Raw genomic sequence first — 23,486 nt, forward strand, 5'->3', positions numbered from 1 at the left:
TAATGTTAGTACAATGCCTGCAAAGATCACTTAATAATCGGTACATTTGTTTCTTCCATTAATTTATTCAAGAATTATACTGACCAGCGTAATATGTTACGAAGCAATAATTAAAAGATAAGTTTTTAAAGTTATTTCATACTTGATGATGGTAATGAAAAACGCAATGTTTTAATAATTTCTGAAATTAAAAACAAAAACAGAAATGATTACATTGCATTCGTACATATTATATTTTAATTCACATCATGATGATGGCCTACCTAGGCCGGCTGAATATTCAAATCTTGTCGCTTAGCAACGAAACGAAAAGTGACGCTATTGATAAATTGACTTGTGGTGAATTGTATGCGACTTGCAGTTTTTAGTTATATATTGTAAGATGAAAAATTTTTGTCAAATGACATAGAACTTTAAATAACGTGAAGCATATTTTAAAATCTTTAAAATCTTGAACAAAGAAACCTGTCTATTGGCATTTTAGTAATAATATCATAGTTTGTTTCAAGAATTTCGTTAGATTATTTTTTTAAAGAATTATTTTTCGAAGTCTGCGTAAAAAGTTCTTAATTTTTCCGCTGAACTACCGAGGGACAGCAAATGTGGCCTGTAAGATAGTTATCATAAGTAATTCGTTTTAGTATGGTGTAATCTACATACAGCACCTAAGATAAGGTCATTCGTGTGACACAAGAACGATAACACAGAACAATGAAGCATCTACTGAAGAACACTAGAAACGAACAAAATGAAATGAAAAAAGTGGTGATAAATAGAGAATTGGGCAAAAACTAAATAGCAGCGAAAACGAATTGCCCGCTTTTCAAAGTAAAGAGCGAAAGCTAGGATACACTTAACAAGAAAAACAAACAGAAATGAGCTAAAGTGTTTGCTCTTAAACGAATTTTATGTTAACAATGTTTATTTACACAAACTTTTCATCTCTTTGATTGCCCCACAAAAACGATCATTAACATGTACAATTAATATATCACTCACAAGGAAATAAAAATAAATTTTTATCGCTTCATTTAGAGAAATTCAGTTTTTTAAGTGAACACAAAGAAACTCAGGAAAGGTTTATTAAAAAGTATTACAGCAGAAAGCGCGTAATACACAATAAAATCAACCGAACGATACAGAAAAAGTTTATTCTAACTTTAAAGATATTGTAATACCAAGTTACTATGTAATACGATATTCAAAACAAAAATAATCAGAAATTGTGTTGCACATTGGGTATTTACGAAATATAATAAAAATTTACAGAAATGATCACACATTCCTCATACTGATGTGGTGGAAGCTTTTCGCAACTATTAGACACAAACGAGACCTTGTATTACAATTCCATATTTAAGCAGCTGTATATAGTGTAAAATCTCTTGAACTTTGCTGCAGTTCATATCTCTATTAACCAACACACCCCCAGTTTTATTAAAATTGAGTGAAACTGATATATTACATACCAGAAAGATAAGAGGGAATAATTCATCCTTTACTGTTTTATCTTCACGTTATTACAGTGTCATCATGTAATTAATAAAAAATCTCTAATCCGGTAGAGAGCTATATCAACCAATTTCTAATTCAAAAACATATCTAGTTCAACGACATATCAGAGCGTCACTAAAACCAGATGATTTACGTAAAATATTCATGCTTTAACTAAAAACTCAGACAATGAATTTAGATATCCTTCATTACTGATAATTACTGGGTAGCTATAAACATAAATGTTTAAAAAATCTCGATTTATTTGAAAGAAAGATTAATGTAAGAGCTAATGAATAACTTATTCATTTTATGTCAGTACCCTCATTGTCAGTAAATATATATACATATATATTTATATATTTAATGAAACAACAAATTTATAGTAAGTTAAATTAAGCATTTGTCATAAGAATAATACATAAAAAGAGTACAATTCATAAACAAAACTAAGTAAGACAAAGACTACGAAAAAAGAAAACAAAATATAATATGGTCTGTTTATTGAATATGTTTAGCTCAAGAGTGTTAAAGGAAATTTTTATTTCCAGTGTTTTTCTTCTTATGAGTAAAAGTAGCCGTCGTCTTTGGATTAATAAATTAGAAAATATTATCTTAAGTACTGAAAATGAATAAAGTCATGCACTTTTAGAATTTAAAAATATATAAAAACATTTTAGGAATATAAAGCCTAAAAATAAGGTATTTTTCTCAGATAATTTTATTTACAGATACTCTTGAAACTTTAACTGTTGTATTCTAAACTGAGTAGGTGGCCAGCTAGTAACAAAATTCATTTGGCTAATAAAACAAATGAATATTTCATGAATAAAACTTTATTTCACTTTCTCTTCCAAAGAAGAATTGTAAAATACTAAGTAACAAAGAGCTGTTTATACTTAAATTTGTAGATTATTTCCTTACTGTAATATTTCGTTACAAACGTACTTATTCTTGATCTACAATTAATTAAGAATTTAAAATGCTTGCGTTTTTTATTTAAAAGTATCTAGATGCTTTTAGCAAACTTATTGTATCTTAACTAAGTTAAGCTTGTACAAGAGCTAAAATTCAAAATGTATTTGGTTTAATATTTAATATACTCATTATTTCTAAAACAATAAAAATCTGAAGAAAACTAAAAGTTAAGTCAATAAAAGGCCCGGCATGGCCAGGTGGTTAAGGCACTCTACTCGTAATTTGAGGGCCGCGGGTTCGAATCCCCGCTACACCAAACATGCTCGCCCTTTTAACCGTGGAGGCGTTATAAAGTTACGATCAATCCCACTATATGTTGGTAAAAAAATAGTTTAAGAGCTGGCGGTGGTTGGTGATAACTAACTGCCTTCCCTCTCGTCTTATACTGCTAAATTAAGGACGGCTAGTGCAGATAGCTCCTGCGTAGCTTTGCGCAAAATTAAAAAAGAAACAAACAAAACAAGTCGAAACATGAAGTATTAAAAAAATCAGACATGAAGTTGTTTGTTGTTGCACAGCAAATGGAATGAATATTCTAAAATAGCGGACTCTTTCTACAATGGGATTTTTTATGCACAAGGAAGTAAGAGTTATTTTACATTTAGTACGTAAAAACAAGAAAACACATAAGCATTAAAACAGTTTATCTTCAACTGAATTCGTTTTCGGTAAAAACAACAACAACAAACAAACATGAGCATTAAAAACAACTTATCTCCAACAGGTATCCTCTCTGATAAAAAAAACACATGATAATTGGAAACATTTTATTTCTATAAGGTTTCTACACAAAACACGTGGACACTGAAAACAATTTATCTCTAACAGAATTTCTATTTGATAAAAAAACACGAACTTTGAAAACAATTCATTTCTGAGCGAACTTCTCTTCGAGAAGGAACTTGTAATATTAGAACAAAAATTAGCACTTTGCATTTGTCTCTCTTTGCTCTTAACCACAAATCCATTCAATACAAATAAAAATTAGCTCATGAAGGTTTATTTACGGTTATTCTCCCTGATAAATATTACATATTAATTTCTATATCTGAGCATACTGATGAGCTTAATAAAACATTAGTTAGTTTTCTTACAAGATTCGTTAGTTCTAAATAAAAAAATAATCAAATTTAATAAATAATGAAAAACATTCAGCTAAACACTACAAGGGTCTTGCAGTTTGTTTGTTTCTCTCACAAAAAGAAAAAACAAACAGACGTTATCTTCTCCTTTTCCATTTAGAAGAAATAATTAGTTAAACAATGCTCTAAAAGCTAAGAATCAATGACGAAGAAAATAAAACACAAAATTCTTTAGAGAAACATGTGCCGATGATGATAGACATAAATGAAATATATTTTTGGCCTGTTTAAATAATAGTTTTAATCTGGACAATGGGCCTCAAAGCCAGGGGGACGCTGGACGTTGAGGGGCACTGGCAAGGTATGAACGTCTTTTAGATTTACCTGTATAATGGGAGTAATAATAAAAATTAAAAATTATTTTTTTACATATGCCGGTTACTAGCAAGAGAAAGGTATAGTAGCAAGTCAACCATATCTGTTGTAGACCACCACAGAAAATGCTTTTCGCTCGTTACCGGAACTTACTAGGCGTGAAATGGATTATAGTACTCAAAGTTAAAACGTTTGTTGGAACATTTTTCATCTATCATTTGAGAAATAAGATATATATATGATATGATGCAAAAATTGATGAGTTTGGGTATAGAACGAAATTGTAAGGAAATGCTTTAATACAGAGTTTTCAGCAGTTAGAGAAAATTGTCATGTTTAAAATCATACTGTAACGTTTAGTCATTATATTGGCCTGAGGGACAAAAATATATCATTAAAAGGCGTGAGTTGAAAATGTTAATTAAAATAAATTTAATGATAAAAGTGTATCATTTTCGTTATCAAGTAAAATATTTATGCTTTCTGTCAAAAGTGAAATACTTAGTTCTTAATATGATTGTAAGTAACCTAATATTTCTATTTTCATCCCTTCAAGTTTGTTTCAACGTTCTAAGGTATTTCGAAGAGCTAATACTTCAGTTTCTTTCCTTTTCTTCTACTTTGAATTTTATTATAATTCATGTTCTAGACTCTGTATTGTATTGCACTGAAGTATTTGATGTTAAATCCCATAATATAAATATTCATGACCATTAATTTGGGACTTTATAACTCAATTGTTGCCATTAAAACTAAAGCAAATATAGATTTTTATTGATTATATTTTGACACAAACTCAACATTTGAAAGAACATTAACTGGGCATTATCAATAGTAAAAACGTTATTTTATGAAAATGTTTATCATTTTGCGAGTCACTTAATCTATTTTAAATTTCGTTATTATATTTGATTTTTAAGTCGCTTAACTTTCTCTCTCTCTCTCTTACGTTTTATTTGTTCACTAATAAAAGTAAAAGTATATATTAGTCTTTCAATTTCTCACTAAATTGAAGAATCTGATCTAAAATCCTTCAAACTGAAAATCTCTCACAAGCTTCGAATTCAAAATCATTATTTAAGTTGCTTCACCATTTCACTTGAAATAACATTGAATTGCTTAACTAAGTATTTGGAAGCTCCATGATGTTTATTTATGAAGAAAATTACGTGTGATTGCAGCAGATGCTTCTCTCAATTTATCCATTACGGCTTTCATGTAAACTAAAATTTCAGATTTATTTTGGTCGTTTATAAGCCAATACAGCTCATCAGTTGGGCTGGACCTATGTAAAAAGTCCTTTTGGAATGAAATTACTATGAAACCCGAAAACTGTGGTTTACAGTATTTAAACAGGTGAACGAAGTAAACTTACAAATAAATCTGATTATGGAAATAATGTCAAAGTGGAAATATTGTTTAGTAGTTTCCTCTAAATGAGAAAAAAAAAACATCATTGGTCTCAAATCAATATAAGGATAATTTTGAAAGATTGTATCGTTAATTTTATTGTAATAAACATCGAAATCCTATTATATAACATTAATTTATAAATTTAGAGAAATAGTATTTAAATAGGTAACCAAAAAAATTAAGAACAACTTAGTTATACTATCTTATTTTATTATACAGCTATATCTGCCTTATAAATGAAATAATTAATAGAAAGATAATCCAAACATTCATAAATCAAGGTCAACAAATATAGGGAAGTAGTAAATCACATAAAAAATAAAAAAACGTCTATTTAGATTTTACTTTTCCATGTGTATTTTATATTTAGTACTAAAATAACTTTTAATAAAAGGAAAATTAACTAAAACCATCAATCAAAATAATACTTTACCTTTGAATGATGGCCCTGCATGGCCAAGCGTGTTAAGGCGTGCGACTCGTAATCTGAGGGTCGCGGGTTCGCATTCCTGTCGCGCCAAACATGCTCGCCCTCCCAGCCGTGGGGGCGTTATAATGTGACGGTCAATCCCACTATTCGTTGGTAAAAGAGTAGCCCAAGAGTTGGCGGTGGGTGGTGATGACTAGCTGCCTTCCCTCTAGTCTTACACTACTAAATTAGGGACGGCTCGCACAGATAGCCCTCGAGTAGCTTTGTGCGAAATTCAAAACAAACAAACAAACAAACCTTTTGAATGTTATATGGAAAGTTGTGTAGAATTACTTTATTCTAGTTTTTAAATGTTTAGAAAATCTGAAATCTGACGAAAAATAATTAAATTTAACGAAAACAGAAATATTCATAGCCTAAATAAACAAACTCATCATAACTTATGAAAAAATCTTTGATTAATCTTTATTCACATTTAAATAGTATTAGTATTCAAATTTTTCAAACACTTGACAACGTTGCTCTATTTAAAATAGACACGATAAAAATAATCGACCATATGATTGTATTGTTTGCTGATAAAGATAAAATATGTTTACGTAAGTTTATACAGTGAAATAGAAGTTTGTCTATATATGTACAAAACTATACAACTATCTATAGTGTTTTTCTTCCCACCGCGGGTATAACATCTCTATTTTCAGTGTCATATAATCCCAGTCTGTCCCACTTAGCAGCATGAGATAAAACATGCGACCCCTAGCAATAGAGTTTGTTTGTTTTTTGAATTTCACGCAAAGCTACAGGAGGAGTATCTGCGCTAGCCGTCCATAATTTAGTAGTGTGAGCCTAGAAGGAAGGCAACTAGTCATCATCACCCACTACCAACTCTTGGGCTTTCACCAAGGAATAGTGAGATTGACCGTCACATTATGTCGCCTCCACGTTTTGTCCTGACTAGGTCATCTTCAGGTTAGTAGTGTTAATACCTATACCATATCAAGAATAACACAATTTATAATACCGATTATTACAAATAATGATTTATATAGAAGTTTTGTAGAAACTTACAAACAATATTATGTCTTCTATCCAGTTTGGAACTTCCATGATATCTTATCGAAGGCTCACTGAAAGTGAATCATTTCTGAATTTATACAGGTACACTTCACTTAACTTGGAGCTAGCCAGCTTTTTACTGATCACGCGTGAATTTTTCACAGCCAATGTTATACAAAGTTTTCGTAGAAATACTAACGTCTGAAGTTAAATGGTGTGTAATTTCAAAATCTGAAAATTTTTCTGGTCAAATACCTGTAGTTTTCCGATTAACAAGGGTTAATCACAATTATAGCTTCCGAGAATTATAGTATACCAACAGTAGCAAACCGACAATATATACTCTCTTTCTTAATGTGTTTCAATGGATATCTTTCATAATCATTAGACGAGTAAATTATTGTTTATAGTAATGTCTTATTTAAATAAAATGCATATTTTACTTGTGGATTATTTGTTTTGAATTTCATTTTGCTGTTTAGCGTTCTCAAACAAAAGTTAATTTGAAATCAGTGTTTCATCAGTGTAATCTATGTTTATTTGTTCACAGTTATATATGTGTCTGTTTGTTTGTTTTTAATCTCATGCAAAACTACACAAGAGCTATATATGCTAGTCGTCCCTAATTTATCAGTTTAAAACTAGAGGAAAGGCAGTTATTCATCACTGTCCACTGCCAACTCTAATGCTACTCTTTAACCAATGAATGGTGCGATTGACCACACATAATAACGCCCCCACGGATGAAAGGTGGAGGATGTTTGGTGTGACGGGAATTCGAACCTGTGATTCTCAGATTATGAGTCGAGCACCCTAACCACCTGGCCATGAAAGTAAATCAGTAAATATCATGCAAAACATTGTATGAAAAAGCTACGAACAGTTTGGAAATATATTCCATACTTTTACAGTTGATGTTTGAAGATGTGCGTTTCAGTGATCGATGCCTAATCGCGTTAGACAATCTTCAAGTTTTTGCAATTTTAATCTTCTATAGAGAATGAATGGATAAATAGTGAGTCATTCGTTTAATACCTATAATTGTAGCAAAATGAATCAGCACAGATGTTAAAATATAATCGAAATAATGGTTTTAACATTGATGACATAACTATATGTGAAGTACATTTGTTAAAATCCTGGAGACATTCATTAAAATAATGGTTTTAATATAATTAAATATAGACATTGACAGAAGTTCAAACACAGAGTCTGCCTTTGTAAAATTCATCTAAGATAAAATTATAAAGTATCATATGTAAGTGAGCTATTTTGACAAGTTATGTTAATATCATAAAGTCAAACTAGTGAAAGTGTAATAAGTTTTAATCAATGCATGATATTTTATGATATTATCCTTTAAATATTATTTATATGGTTAGGAAATATAATTAATTAAAAATATAGTATCGTAAACCAGTTGTATTAAATATAGTTATGTTGAGACATCAAATAGTAAGCTTTAACTATTTCATGATATTGTTCTTTTAGAATGATTTAAATGGTCAGGAAATGTATAGAACTAATATTACTATCGAGTTTCTCTTTTAGAACAATTAAAATGGTTAGGAAATATAATAAACTAATAAATTTGTGATTTATACTGACTGTTTTAATTATAGTCAGGTTGAAACATTTTATGTTTTAGGGAACTATAACATTATGACAGTCTGTCATGACAGCCTAGTATCGTGCCTATATCAACGGCCCTCTGATGCCAATTTGTGCAGCTATGACCTCATCGTCTCTGATGGCACATCCCGCTCTCTCTTTTTGAGTCCAACACGTGTGTAACAACCTCTTACGGCATGGGAGGATAACTACTGACACAGCTATGCGTGTTCCTCTTCAGACATCAGGCTGATCGCTGGCTTATATTTGACCACCATGGATTGCCATACTGATCAGTGAAGTCTCCACTAGACTTTTTAATGCTCTTATTTTAAGGTAATACATTATGGCAAAATAAAGCAAAAATATATAAAATATGATAATACAGTAGTCCATGGATCTAATTGAAAAATGTTTAAAAAATCTTTTATAAGCTGTTATTTCTTTTACACATCGCATACCTTAGTCTTTCATTTTAAAATCAACATAAATAACTCATTTTTCTTCTAAGTTTAGTAATTAAATATTTGATATATACATGCATATATAATTAATTAATGTAAGTTATAGAAAATACAAACGTTCTTACATTTTATCGTGATCATCAGTTTTCTTAAGAATGAGAAATATTACAAATGAAATGATGTAAGTATTTTTCATAACATTTTCTGAATAAAAGGAAAACATTTTAATTATAAATTTATAGAATAAAACATATCAAATTTATATTATCTTTAATTTCTCCTCTTGACAGTTAAGCCCCCACCCTATTGGCTCAGAGATTACCCTGAAGGTTTATTATGCTACAATTTCCAAATGTCTCCTTGAGCAACTTTGCGCTTAATAAGAACAAACAAAACAGAATGACAATCAAAGAAGAAACTTGTTCCTTTTCTTAATATGGATGCCATTCATCTGCTATTTATTATTTTTAAACGTAAATATACCTAATAGGTTATTTTGTTTATATTGTTGTTTGCACCATGGAAAATTAAGCACCTGAATTTAAAAGCTTAAACCCTTAATTTACGGCTGAGACAGAGGAGGAGAAGCTGCTATTTAGAAACAAAGAAGCGAATAATTTTTTATTGTTTGTTTATTTGGTGTTAAGCAAAAAGCTACACAATCTGTGCTCGAGCCACCACGGGTATTTACACCCAATATTCAGCGTTATAAGCGCTTAGAACTATTGCTGAGTTATAAATAGCCAGATATTTATGAATGCAGCATAGTGACTGTCGAATGAGCGACAAGTATCATTTATACGCATATATATATCGAAAATCTCACTTCGACTGAAAATTACGAAAGTTGTGTGTCTGGTAATAAACTAATGATTTCCATGAAAACTATTTTGATTTCTTCAGTAACATGAACGAATAAAATAAAACCCAATTATTTTTTAAAGTTCTCATATGCCAGATAGCTAGTCTAATAAATATAACTTTGTGAAATCATTGTGATAAAATATCTGGAAGAGGACTACATACTTTTAGAAGCACATGTGTTGCGATTACCACTATATACAAGTGTTGCTAACGTAATTTCTCTCTTAGTGATCATTTGACCACGATTTACGCTCATGACCTTAACTGGAACGTTTATTGTCAACAGGAGTTTCTGTTATGAAACTCCAGAAAATCTAAAGAAACGAACCAAATATTAAGTATTTTTTTCCAATAAAAACATTTAATAAATATTAAACCTATTTCTGAATAATACCTTGTTTTATTATTCCTTATTACGCAAACGTTTTGCTAACTTGTATATTTATTTAGTGTTACTTTAGATTGTTCTAATAAAATCTTTATTGATGTCCATTAAGCCTTACAAGTTGAGGCTTAATCAATAAATTATCTTGTGTTTTCTCTTAAACTTATTAATTTTTAAACGACAAAATTATTTTTAATTCAAATAAGATGCTTTTAAAATATTGTCAAGATTATATACTTTTTATTGCATATTTATACAGAAATAACAAAGAACCAATCAATAGACAATTGACTTTCTGGTTTATCAGTGTTATAAAATCTACTGAAATAGTAACACAACGAATAATATCACTAGATAATAAGTTTTATGTCGATTACACAGAAGAGAAAACTAGTTTGATTAAATAATTATGGGATTACAATAAACGAGGAGACACAACTGTAACAGAAGAAGTTTAATAATTAAATGTTTTCGACCGTAATTGATTTTAAAAAATATGCTGACTCTTTCTAAATTCCACATTTTTGCTTAGAAATTAAGTAAACTATAGTGTTTAAATGGTAGCTTTAAGTTTCCTTTTAGAGCAGATTTTATAGCTTTTAATTTTTCTACACATTAATGATATTTTTAGAATTATATGAAAATAAAATTAGGAGCATTGCGGTCTTATCAAAGCGTATTTATTTATTTATTACCTGTAAGTTTCAGAATGAAATTTCGCATTCATTATTTGTTTTTATCTGATTAATTAAAAACATTTTTATCTGTCATTATTTGTACATCATTATAAGAATTATTTTAATCGTTGGCTAATGAGGTGGACGTAAGTACCAAGTTTCCAATAATAAAGAAACCAGTATTTATATATTAACGTAGCTTTTCCTTAGCGGCATGTCTGCGGCCTCACAACAATAAAAGTTGGGTTCCGACACATGTGGCAGGAGAACACACAAAGCCTTTTGTGTAGTTTTGTGCTTAACTTCAAAGAACAACAACATATCTTGTGCTTACAGCTAGCGTCTTATAGAAATAGATACATTTTTTTATGTTTACTTCTCAAAGGTTTAGGACACTGTTTTAATATGTATATTTTTTATGTTGCCATCTCCCTTCATAGGGAGTTCATAAATATATCTTTGATAAGTTTTGAAAAAGACACGAGTCCCTCAAGTATACAGAAATAATTCAGACAGTCGTGTGTTGTATCACATCTTTAGTGTCATATTTCTCTTTTAGTATTTCTTTGTTGCATAGGACATTTAAAAATTAATGTTTAACTCTCAGACGCTTGTGGATATTTCTTTTCCTCTTTTAGTTCTTCAGTTAGTGACAAGAATATTTATTGATATGTGCAATAAACAATGTCATTACGTGACTAAAAATTGACCTACACGTCAAACGTTTGTCCGGAGAATATTCCAGATGGTAGCATTACTTCTCGGATGATTTTGGCTACTGTTTAGGAACGCGATAAAGTTAAAGTAGACAACCACCCTACTTCTGAAGCTTTATGGCAACGAATTTCTTCTACGTGATTATGTAATGGCCTAGCGCGTTAAGGCGTGTGCTTCGTAATCTGAGGGTCGCGGGTTCGCGCCCGAGTCGCGCCAAATATGCTCGCCCTCCCAGCCGTGGGGGCGTTATAATGTGACGGTCAATCTCACTATTCGTTGGTAAAAGAGTAGCCCAAGAGTTGGCGGTGGGTGGTGATGACTAGCTGCCTTCCCTTTAGTCTTACACTGCTAAATTAGGGACGGCTAGCACAGATAGCCCTCGAGTAGCTTTGTGCGAAATATCAAAACAAACAAACAAACATGATTATGTATAAACAAAATATATGTATGTGCTAATTTACTTTTTCTAAATTACTGGGAAACATTATTTACGCAAACCAGCAATCGGTAATTTAAGCAATGGAAAACCTCCCGTTTTGATTCATGATCAAAATGTTCATGTTCTATTCTTTTCCGGGTGGAAAATTCTTGGTTTAAAACTACATATAAAGACAGGCTCGTTAAGTCTTCATTAAATAAACTAGCAAATTCGTTAGAACTGTTCTCGGTTAACTCAAGTCGTTTTTAAACTCATGCCACAAAAGCACTTAATGAAATACATGTAATAAAACTACCATAGATAGAGCCAATTAAACAAAGTTGTAAACGTAAATAGCGAGTCAGTGACTAGTTTTTACCATGAACTCATTAAATTTGGTACCATTGTTATGTATTTAATCACCTTCTAACTACAGAGCAATTAGATAATATATTTGACTTTTAATTCACTACGGTCCCAGCTAGTACAGCGGTAAATCTACAGATTTACAATTAAGGGATCGATTCCCCTGCGTGGACTCAGCAGATAGCACGTTGTGGGTTGGCCATAAAGAAAACATACAATTTACTGTGATATGTTTACTCATTTTATGAAGAAGGTATTAAATACAATTTCAACTTTATACAACAGAGAAAATAAGATTAATGCCATATTTTGTTTTTTAAACCTGTAAAAATATTTTTGTAGTCTATTAACAAATAATAAAAACTACTAATTTTCTTAGACATTTATATAAACATATTTGTGGAGAAAAGAACAAAATGGTCCAAAAATTAAAAGAAAAATCTGAGAACAATCTCATGTAATTTTTTTCAATGAAGATTAGATTCCAAAAAGATAAAACTCAAATAAACAATACTACTATCTAGTATTAGATATGATAATAAAGTTATTCCTTCTGAGATGTTACAACTTACACTGTATATTAAGCCTAATTTCATATGTGAACATTTTAAGATAAAGCTAACAAAGTTCTGAACAGTTAATTAAACACACGTGTACCTTGGAGAAAACAAATCGAAAACTGAAGCCTTAATCATTTGGCAAAGTAACAGGTTTGCTGGTAAAGAAAATAGTGTGGTGGGAAAGGCTGTAGTGAATTGGCAATGCTTATAGTGAAATGACAAATAAACCATCAATAAAGTACAAGTAAAAAAAAAATCGTGAAAGAATTAAACTGATTTTGGACAAAAGAATGGTGAGCGTACTGGCAAAACAAGTAGCAAGCTGAAAAAAAAGAAAGAAATACTAAGCAAATAAAGAGAACAGTTGGTTGCTGAGGCAACTAGTGATCTAACAATACAGATAGCAGGCTGGAAAGGAAATAGTGAACTGAAAAAACAAATAGCTTGCAAGAAATCTAATGAGTTAAAAGCAAACATAGAGAAGATTATTTTTACCACAAATATTTTCCCCTTACTCTTTGAAAGCATCAAATAACTTAGAGTATAACGGAGACCGAAGTAATGATATGAACTGAACATATAAGCTATAATATATTCTTATTTTACAGTACATGTACGTAAATATTATTAATATTCACAATACAATAATATACAAAGTCACGATTTCTAATGTGTTGGTTTTGCTGACAGTGGCCAGTTTGACCACGTTATTTGATTATCAGATATATGCTCCATTTATTTAAGGATTTTTATTAATGATTGAAAGTTACCAGTTTGACCATATTATTTCAACTATCAAGCATATAATCAGTGATGTTGAGAAACCCACTTGTTGAGAAATTTATATGCAAAAACGGCTCGTAAAATATTTTCTCAACCCAAACGAGCCGTTTTTGCATATAAATCTATCAAGCATATGTCCCACTTATTAATGATTGAGTGCTCTTAAATATATTAAGTCAAAATTGAGTTATTATATATTTATTAATTTAATTTTTGGACTTTTTATAGATTGAAAGAGAGTTTCTCAGAGAAAAAAAAATCAACTGGAAGATTGCTTACCAAGAACAAGTTTCGACTACTGGCAGATAATACTCTTCTTATGCTCATCTCTTGACAAACTTCTTATTTTCTAAGAGTACTAGAAAAATTAAAAAAAAAGACAATATAAAGTGCAAAAGGTGTCAAGAAAGAAACTAAACTTTATTTAGCTTTATAATAAATAACAAAAATAAATACATCACGAGCGTTGAGGATATGAATGAATGAGTTACAAGACACCTCTATTCAACATGAAACAACGCATTTCTTCCGTTATTTAATGAGTTTCATATCTGTTCAGTAAAATTTAACGTCAACTGTGATATAGGATGTCAAGTTGTCAAAGAACATAACACCTAAGTTATTTCAGAATATTATTGTTGTAATGTTATTTGAATGGAAGTGCAAATGGCGCCTGTCCACTCTTTGTTACTTTGATATTTGGCTCTGACTGACACAATCAATCTTATTCACTTGTAAAAGTTCGATCAAGATCTATTGCTACACGAACTGTTATAGATACCATATCTATTCTGCTTGACACGTTGCTTATCGTTATTGAAGCGTATTGTGCAGGCGCCTTTCTATTGTACAAGTAGTTATGAATGATGGGTTGTCATGACTGGATACCAACATTCAATTTATGAACAATACATATCTAACTCGAATCCTTCTGTTTTTTTTATTATTTCGTTTACCCTCTGCAATGGCTCACTATTTAATATGGCCGGCCTGATGTCTTCTTATAACCAGTTCGTGTTTGGCGTGTATTAAGCCTTATGATCCAGTCACAAGTTTGTGTACGTGATAAGGAATCATCTTCATACATACTAGTAAAGGCACACAGTATTTTCTTCCAGCTTCTTAAAAAATTTGATTACATCTTGTTATTAAGAGGTAGTGTATTCAGAATTTAAATGTTTAATTGTTTTACTCGCCACCTATTGTGGAAACATATATAACATATCGCCCTGCTAGTAGTGGACTAATATTGTCCTATTAAAATTATAATTTGTCGGTTCAGTTTACTCATATCTTGTATATCGAGCATTGAAAGAATATTTAATTCTACTGTGTGAGCTATTGTAAGTTGTTGTTGTTTTTTGTGTGCACATTTATTCAAGAAATAGGTTAACAAAAATTAAAAATTTCAGCATAAATGGCCCCTTTTGAGGCCATTACAAAGAATGCAACCAGTCAGCAGCACACGCCACCAGAAGCACTTTGTCTGGCTCTTTCAACCGAAAAACGGGATTGAATGTTATTTTCATAACAAGTCGAAGGCTTAAAATGTAAATTATGTTCAGTGTCATCTCAACTCGAGCCCTAAATCCTGTGATCCACAACCAATACACTAACCACTAGGCCAGATTCGTGAAGAGAAGAACTAAGAATACTAATCGTTCGTTTACGATAACGTAACTGTCAGTGATTTTGTGACATACCTAGGTAAAACTAGGTACTTTAAATGTATAATAATGACAATTCATGATAACGACTTATATATATATATTATATTATATTGTAAAACGTAATGTTTGCTGTAAGGTTTGTAAACAAGGCTAAATTAAATAACTTAAGACATAAAGATAGTAAGTGTTTCGTCGAAATGCTATTCTTATGGAAATTCTTCATACATTATAACTTTAAGCAATTCATCCTAAACGAACATTTCAATGAATTTCATCACTTAATTTTCTATTGTTACTACTTGACTCATCTACACGTGAGTTATTCGGCAAGATACATTCCTCTACACATTAGTGTTAAGAATTTTAAAGAATAATCGTTATGTAAAAGTCACTTTCCTAGGACTAAAGAGAGTTAAGTAAAAATATGTAAATCATTTCTATCTGGCCATAACATATGTATGTGAACATAACTGCACATTAAAAAATACTTATCAGAGTCTTCCCAAAATGTGTGATTTTTGCGATGCTTATCTAAAAATAAAAATTAAACTTTTAAAGTGATCCCAAACTGAAAATTCTGTATAAATCTATACGTCATCAGATTCTTATTTACCACGTTTTAAAGTGTTATAGACATTTATTCATAATCATCATTAACTCTTGAAGAAAAATAACTTAACTTTATAGGTCAAAACTATAATTAGATTATAATTATAAAATTAGGAATACAATATACCATAAGTCAATACACAAGAAACTAAGACCTACACTAATTATAAATCACTGAAATATCAGTTAAGTATCTTCTCAGTCATCAGTTTTTTCCTGCTGTAAATATTGAATTGTTTAATTTCACGTACCTCTGAAACTTTCAAACTGATTTTTAAAGTAATTTTTCTTAATCCTGTAAATCTATAGTTTTTTATTATTTTTGTTAATCATTAACATTTATATGACATTTATGAATAGTATTTTCTAAACCTAGAAGATAGTTCGAGTTAATTAGTGTTCTTCTAAGAGTGCTTGTACACAAGTTTAAATAGAACAAACAAATAGCATAATGTTTATTATTGATTGATTACTTAGAATTAAGCACAAAGCTGCATAATGGAGTATCTGTGCTTTGCCCACCACGGGTATCAAAACCCGATTTCTAGCACTGTGAGTTCACAGATAAGCTACAGTGCTACTGGAGACATATTATCAGGTGTAAAGTGTCTTTACCTCTGAAACACAAACAGAACTTTTCGCAGATTTTAGCCATTTCTGTCTGAGGTTGGTTTATGACCGAAACGTTGAGAATAAGTTGTTGTTGTTTTTTGTGTGTGTAAGAAATAAAGACATTGTATATGTGTGTTTTACTTTCCTTTCTTTTATGTGAACTAGAATACTGTGATTGTTTATGTTCACACTGGTTTAAAAAATGAATTTTTAAATCAATGTTGTTGTCGTTTTTTAGTTAGAAATATACAGATAAATTGGCTGTCTTTCTTCTAGTTTATCACTTCAAAATCAGCAACAACTAGCGCAAACAGTTCTCCTGTAGCTTTGCACAAAATTATATAAACAAGCATACAAGCAGTTCTGATGATCTTTTAAATACAGATAAAAAAGATAAAACACATCTCAAGATAGCTAAACTAGCCTGTAGTTAGATACAATAGCCGTTTTATTTCCTTTCAACTTGTAAAATGAAAAACAAAACTAATTCTTATTTATTTTTTATCATCCTGTCCCCCGTAGCTCAGCGGAAAGCCTGAAGGCTTATAACGCTAAATGTTGGGTTTCGATACTTGTGGTGGGAACAACCTAGACAGCTATATGAGTAGCTTTGCGCTTAACAACAACCAAAATTAAATTATAGGTTGAACAGTGATCATTATTTCATTTTGTTATTTTCGTCGCCTATGCGTTTTAACTATATTTATTTTAACAACAACTATTTCTCCTCGGTGTACTCAGCAGATAGCCCGATGTGGTTTTGTTATAAGAAAATACGCAGACACACACACGACAACTAAACCTAAGATTATTATTTCGAGATAAATTTAAGTTACTAGGTTTCTGTTACAATCGGACTGAAACAAGTTGTTTTTAAGTCCTGGATACACGACATTATTGCTGGGACACCACTCATTACTGAATATAGTTTAAGTTTCTACCATCAAATTTAATAAATAATTATGACATAAAAAAATAAAGGAGCGAAATAAACTAGAGTTTTATTTATTGGTCTATCTATTTATTTTGTTTTATATATAGGTCCCATTTGATGTACAAAAAAAATATGATAAGATTTCAGAACAATAATATTGTCAGATATTGACAACACTACGTTTAAAGTCTCATGCCCTTATTGTGTCCCTTTCAGCCATGTGGGCGTCATAAGGTGACGGTCAATCCCACTATTCGTTGGTAAAAGAGTAGCCTAAGAGTTGGCGGTAGGTGATGATGACTAGCTGCCTTCCTTCTAGTCTTACACTGTTAAATTAGGGACGGCTAGCGCAAATAGCCCTCGAGTAGCTATATGCGAAATTAAAAAAACAAACAAAAAATCGTCCATTTTCCAAAAACACAGACAATTCTAACTACCAGAAACCGTTATGGTAGTATAGAGAAAGTGCTTGTAACATAACAGTGTCAAGTGACTCATAGTCATGAGTATATTGGACGGAAAAGTCCCTGCTTCCCAGCACGCTTGTGTTAATTTTTAATTTGCTGTTGGTGTTATCCTGAACGCAACAGTCAAATGAAATAATTATTTGAATTCTTATTTTTATCCGTCTAATTGACAATAACAATATTTTACATCTTACGAAAGGCAAAATGGATTAAGAAACATTTCACACATGACTGATCAAGTGTACGTTATCACTGGATTAAAACTGGTTAACTGTACCTTCTCTGACCATTTAGCTCTGTTGACTTCTTCTCTTGACTTGCAACGTCCGTTTTGTGCTCTAGAAACATTCAATGTTTCCATTTGGGATAGCTAACCAGCTGCATTGTTACATAAAACTTAAAAATTTTATCACACCTTGAAATATTCGATTTTTAATGTAATTGTAAGAATACATGAAATGAGCTTGAAGTTCAAAAGAAGTTATTAAATGTGTGGATAAAACATATAGTTTATGTTGACGTTCAATTTTATAGAGTACTTGGAATAAACCTGAAAGTAAGATTTTCCAAATATAGATGGTTAAGAACAATATATTAAAACGATTTCAAAGATTTAAATTACGTGATTCAAAGTCACATTGGAACGAATGTAGTAGAATTACATTTTTACATTGATTGACATTTCGTAGGTAGAGTGGCACCATCGAAAATTGACCAGTTTTGAGAATGGTATGGAACAACTTTTTCCGATGCAATCTATACATATACTCATATCGTAAAGTTGAATTTTGGATTGAGGATTTAAAATTTTTAAGTTAGAAAAATCTCGTATACGTAATAGTATTCGAAAACAAAGGAATGTGGATCGATTTATGGCAACAAGACTATCCAATAGTAGACTTATTAGTCGTAAATCCTATCTCAGTTGTGTTGAGCAAAGTGTGCCGTATTGTAACATGTTAGAATCTACGAACACAATGGCCAGTGGCATAAACTGTCTATATGCTCCATGGAGTAGTACGCAAAGTAATGAAGAAAATTTTCTATCTTGGAATTTGGCATAAATCACGGAAGCAAAAGTTACTTTTATGCGTATCCAGAAATATTAGTTCGTCGGTATAAAACTTTATGGAAATTGTAGTACGTCATGACATTCGACGAAACGTTTGTGCATCTTGATAACCTTAACATGTCAATCGGTGAAAACAATTGTCATAGTATGCCACGAAGGGATTAATGATCATTACTGAATAATGTGCCTAAGTTAGAGACAAGTGGAGTTGATACAAAGGTTAAGATAGACTCTGTTTGTTATCAGGCCAGTATCATGGATCCTTTACAACCACACATAAATAACGTCTTTGTACATAAACTAGAATAAAAACGACTACGGGTTCGTAAAATTAAGGCTTACTGTAATACTTTCTGATCAGCCTTTGCATACTTCAAGCAACTGACGAATGAAACGGGTACTAAACTATTTCGTTCAAGACGCCAGACACAGTGCCTGAGGATTTCTGTATGGCGGTACTGTTGGCGCAGGCATTTGGAGATTGTCGTCCTGTTACATTAGATGAATTGTGAAAACTTTAAACATAACAGCCTTGCAACATAGGCTGTTGCAATAAAAACTGCGCTGTAGAGCTATCGTCAAGATGCACGATCGTCAGGTAGAGCATGTGACATGGTGAGGTTCCAAAGTCGTTTTAATGTGACTTAATCTTCTGCATTGTAGTGTTGTAAAACGTACTTATTTGAGCATTTTATATCAAAAACGATAAATATTTAACATTAAATTAATTTATGGCTAGAAATACACGTTAAATTAGGATATATTTTAGTATTTACATCAAGCAGTTTTATTATTTAAACGACCTTAATTTAAAAATAGGTTTTAAAAGAAAATATTTTTAACTTACATTTATTACAGAAGCTCAGATAAAAATAAAACTGCTGCTTACCGTAATTCCATTTTCGGCCTAGGATCCAAATTATAATATAAAAGCAAAAAGTAATTATATACAGGCACTAAAGTAAAATAATATGATATATATTATTAGTGCTGTTTCAAGTATTTAATATCTCAGCTGTGATATTTCAATGTCTTTCTAGAATGTCATTAAGTAAAATACACAACAAGTTGTACTTATTTCTAGTCTCTTTGCGAAACACTAAGTCTTCCCTAACTTAATCAACAATGGAAATCCCACGAATGAAATTTAATTTTCAACTTTCGCCACATCATTAGAGATCTGTGATTAGATTTAAATAAGTGTTCAAATATTCCATTACATTAATACTTAAGTCATTTGATCTGTTTCCTCTATAAATACATTCGACGCGTTCACATTAGAATACTTCACCCTTAAAACACTATTTTATGTTCCTTAAAATTACCTCTTAATTACGTTATACTATTTTTGTGAGAAAGAAATGGAGATCCTAAATTGTAATCAAAGCTAGTGCTTATTCTATAAACGAAAGCGACGAGGTTTTGGTGTGTAAACTGCCAGATTGTGATATATCGAGCAGACGCAGAATAATTCTATCATCAATTTCGCTGTCCATCCCCCAGTCAATTGTGGAACAGCCTCTGACTTGCGTGCACCATTCAACTTCAGTCCATAGCTTTTATATCGGTGGTTTCTACTGAAAGATACGAGATCCGCGAGGCGGTGTGCGAGAGAAGTCTTATGGTCTCCTGTGTGAGATTTTAACATCGTCAACTATATCATCTGGCGATGCAGTTTATCAGCTATCCAGCTCCACTGTTATTTATTACTGTTTCAATGGTTTCCCTTCCTTTCTATTGATACTTTACTTCTGATAGAATATTAGTGTTGAAGAACTTTGTCACATTATATATTTAATGATTTAAAAGTTTGTAGTTGACTGCTGGTGGGCTTTATATATCGCGTCAATTAATTAGTGAAAATTAGAACAAGAACTGAGACAACAGAACTCTGTTATCGAACTCGAAAGCGTTTCTAAAGTGCACTCATTCATTATACTAAATTTTGGTAAGTAATCTAATTTACATTAATCAAATATAGATTCCACGTGGAAACTGAAAATAGATGTTTAAGATTAATGATATTAATTCTATAGTGTAATTTAGTGATCACTGGAGACAAAACTTCCGTTTGTAAGAGTAAACATTAATAAATCCCGACAAAACTCACATCATTTCTGCTACTTAAAGTAGTTAATTCGTTTCTGATAAATCAATGCAATTTGTATTTTAGTTTTACACTTGTAGGAATGTATCTGTAACACAAACGAAATATCACCAAACATAATAGATGGGAACAAAGCTTATGAACGTAAGTTAACATTAGCATTGATTTATAAATACATTTTAATTTGTTGTACTGTACAATAGAAATCTATTATGTTTATATTTTAAATTTGTTAGACAAAGTTGTTATCGTAAGTAAGGACTAGTATTAAACTATCCTTTATCCTTTCCGCAAATAAAGTACTTAATGGTATAAGAGTATTTAGAAACATAACTCTTAACATCCACGTGAAATTAAGATGTTTACCTCTGTGACTTTCCTTCTATTTTTTTAATAAACGATTGTCCATACATAAATTATGAATTGCTCTTGAGAAAGATTTAAGTCAACAATAAGAAAGTGTTAGATTGTTGCAGTCTCTTGACAAATTAAAGTTTTATCACATAGCTACATTGGTGTTTAGCAATAAATAAAACAACAATGACATTTAATAATCACAGTGTCAAATATAAAAGTTGAAACGTGAGTTCATTTTGCATTAGAAATATAAAGTATATTAAGCATTATCATTTATCTCGGATGAGTCACCGGTTTATTACGTTAAGTATTATGATTTCTTAAAGTTTGTATGTTAATAAACTGTATATACGTATCAAATTTATTATCTTTGCCAACGAGATTGATAGACGCAGTTTTCTTTCTTAATGTAAACATATTTCAACATACAAAGGGTGTATAAACTTACAATATAAGTCTTCTTTCCGGCCTGAAACTTCCTTGATATCTTATTGACGGATCACGATGAGCAAATTTACTGAAGTTGAATGTTTTGTTACGTTGAAAACCTATAAACGTTTCTAGTCAAATATCTGTAGTTTCCCGATTAATAAGCGTTAATTACGGTTATAGCTTCCGAGGTTTATAGTACACCAACAGTAGCAAACCAACAATATATACTAGCTATCGATGTGTCGATTTATAAGCCTTATATGAGATTTTAGAAATTTCAGTCGGTATCAGTAATGTTTATTCTATCATTTGAGAATCTTCTACAAATTTATGGAATAAACGGGAATTTCGCAATATACCTTTTACAGTATAAGTTATATGGATTTCTAAACATATATTTAACTACAACAAACATCGATATTAAAATAAATATAATAGTAAGTACATTACATCTCTATACTTACAGAATTAAAAATTCGCGTTAGACAATTTTTAACCAAGATATTATACATTGATAACAATACATTAAACTTAATACACTGACAAAGAAGTATATAACTTCAAAATGGTGACAGTATATAATAGCAAATAACCTTATGAACATAACACATGAAAGTGCTTAAACAGATGTAATATATTTGGCTTAACACAGTCAATTATTACATGACTGGGATGTTCTTCGAAAGCTGGGATAGGTTTTAAAGGAGCGAAGGGAAATTTCTGGTTAGGTTTTCCGAACAATTGACAGGTATGACAAGTTTTACAAAACTGAGAAATATCTTGTCTAATTTTTAGCCAAAATAAATGTCTCATAATTTTGCCACATATCTTGTTCAGACCTAAATAACCTTCCATGGGGAGTTCATGAGGAACCTTTGGGAAGAACTATTTGGTAAACTATATCCCAATTTTCTGAAGCAGGCAATTCTGGTGGTCTCTATTTTCTCATAAACACACCATTTTTGAAAAAAAAATAACTATAAGGAACTTTCTTGAGCTCACCTTTTGGGAGTGCATATTTAAATAGTGAAGAGATCTGTAAATCCTTCTTTGCTCAGTGATCAGTTTACTTCTACTAAGCGAAACTTCGTCAGGTGAACCAGATTCTTTGCGCACATCATTGTCACTAATCAAGAAATTGCCAGTAGAAAAATTATTTACATGATCTTGTTTGGATCCAGAAAAATGTCTGTGACAATCTATAATGTCGTCCTCATTTGTTTTTGGCTAAATTTCTCAGCCTGAGCTCGAGTTATAGCATGTGAGGGAAATACATCGGGATTTTTCTAAACAACAAGAACATCATCCTTAGATGAAACGGTGATCGGCTCACTAACCGCTTCGGGTTCGGTAACAATTTTCCCCCAGCCAAATAATTTCCAACAATAACGATACACCCTTAAATGGCAGAGTAAACCTTACTCTAACCAAAACTGGTCCAGGTCTAATGCTAAAGAAATGTTAATTAGAGGAGCATTAACAAAGTCACCCTCGATACCCTGAGCTATGACAAACTCGTTAGGAGCAGAACTTCAATCCAAAGACAGTAT

The 23,486-nt window shown here is 31.1% G+C and overlaps 2 protein-coding genes and 1 long non-coding RNA gene across 16 annotated transcripts in view; 2 read left to right on the forward strand and 1 right to left on the reverse strand.

The window, feature by feature from the left end:
• Positions 1-23,486, reverse strand: part of LOC143238817 (uncharacterized) — a 110,805-nt gene that overhangs the window by 84,337 nt on the left and 2,982 nt on the right. For 4 of the 10 annotated variants that reach the window (XR_013020786.1, XR_013020785.1, XR_013020782.1 and 1 more), the window contains exon 2: positions 13,956-14,034. The gene's annotated coding sequence lies outside the window, so the exon portion shown is untranslated. Of the gene's footprint in view, positions 1-3,131; positions 3,939-13,955; positions 14,035-18,245; positions 18,283-22,938; positions 23,063-23,486 lie in introns of those variants that run through there. The other 6 variants (XR_013020788.1, XR_013020783.1, XM_076479381.1 and 3 more) reach the window with 4 other exon arrangements.
• Positions 6,357-15,843, forward strand: LOC143238818 (uncharacterized). The gene is made up of 3 exons (XR_013020790.1): positions 6,357-6,744; positions 8,480-8,778; positions 13,905-15,843. It is a non-coding gene; the product is annotated as an uncharacterized LOC143238818 (long non-coding RNA).
• LOC143238814 (uncharacterized) overlaps positions 20,586-23,486 on the forward strand; it is a 73,832-nt gene continuing 70,931 nt past the window's right edge. For 3 of the 5 annotated variants that reach the window (XM_076479368.1, XM_076479366.1, XM_076479367.1), the window contains exon 1: positions 20,600-20,988. The gene's annotated coding sequence lies outside the window, so the exon portion shown is untranslated. Of the gene's footprint in view, positions 20,989-23,486 lie in introns of all 5 variants that reach the window. The other 2 variants (XR_013020775.1, XM_076479365.1) reach the window with 2 other exon arrangements.

The sequence above is a fragment of the Tachypleus tridentatus genome, chromosome 13 (assembly GCF_004210375.1).
Source record: "Tachypleus tridentatus isolate NWPU-2018 chromosome 13, ASM421037v1, whole genome shotgun sequence".
NCBI classification, from domain to species: domain Eukaryota; kingdom Metazoa; phylum Arthropoda; class Merostomata; order Xiphosura; family Limulidae; genus Tachypleus; species Tachypleus tridentatus.